Raw genomic sequence first — 1,253 nt, 5'->3', positions numbered from 1 at the left:
AAAGTGGGAGAGAAGGAAGGAAGGAAGTGTTGCTATGAACATTCATTCCTTTATGTGATTTCTAGTGCACATACACAAGAGCAGATGTATACCTTGAATAGAATTGCTGTGTCATACAATAAAGCATATCATCAACTTAAATAGATAAGGCCAAATTGTTTTCCAGAGTAATGGTACCAACTTACACTCCCACCTGTATATTAAAATGTCCAGTACTCTAGATCCTTACCAACTTATGGGATTGTCAGACTCAAATTTTTGCCAAGCTGAGTGTAAAATGGTATCTCGTTTCATTTTGCACATATTGGGTTACTAATAAGTTGAACATTTTTTATTATGGGAATTCTTATTGCTGGAAATCCCTCTTCATATCTTTTATCTTTTTTAAATTGTATTGTTTTTAATTATTAATTTTCAGGAGTTCTTTACACTTAAACCTTCTATCAGTTAGCACTTATTTAATTATTAAAAAGAAACTCTAGAGTAGAAAAATCTTTTGAAGCTATTTCCAGAAGTATGAAAACCATGTGAAACCTTATTCTATTTGAAGAAAATAAAGTTACATACATATATTGTGTGTTTTTATTGTGTACTGATTTTCAGCTTCTCAGCGTAACAGGCCAAGAGAAGATGAACTTTGGAAACCTCCCTGTGCTATATAGGTTCTTTCTTTGAAGCTATTATAAGGTTCATCATTTCCAGTCATTGGGTAGGAAATTAATGTCATGATTTTGTTAGGTAGCTAGTCAGACATGAGTGACAGGGGAATAAAAGAATGGAGGCCCATCCCAGAAACCACCTTAGATCACCCCATTGGTAGTTAAAGAATCCCTCCTGCATTCCTGGAGACAAAAGATGGGAGGGCCATAACCTAAAGCTGGTTTAATCCAGCCACAGACCCTTACGTAGAAGGTACAACCCTAACCTGCCTACAACTTCAGCCTCATTATACCATCATTATATAATACCACGTTTATGCCGAGAGGTTCATGAATCTAGACTGAATTCTGGGTAAGCACATGCGCACTAGACAAAGCGTATTATAGCAGCCTAGTGTCAGTCAAAATGACCTCACTGCCAATCACCTGGGAACAGCTTTGTAACCACCTATCGTAGCCCCAGTATAATACAGACCTTCCCACTTCTGTGTTGTTACAGCCCTCTTCACTGAGAACCCATCCCTCCATTGGAGCGTACTCTATCTTATCTTTTCACCTCCCAAATTCCAAGGGCTGCAGCCTTCTTTAGAGTAG

Source organism: Pteropus alecto, unplaced genomic scaffold, assembly GCF_000325575.1.
Source record: "Pteropus alecto unplaced genomic scaffold, ASM32557v1 scaffold7, whole genome shotgun sequence".
NCBI lineage: Eukaryota > Metazoa > Chordata > Mammalia > Chiroptera > Pteropodidae > Pteropus > Pteropus alecto.
This window is presented reverse-complemented; position numbering follows the sequence as displayed.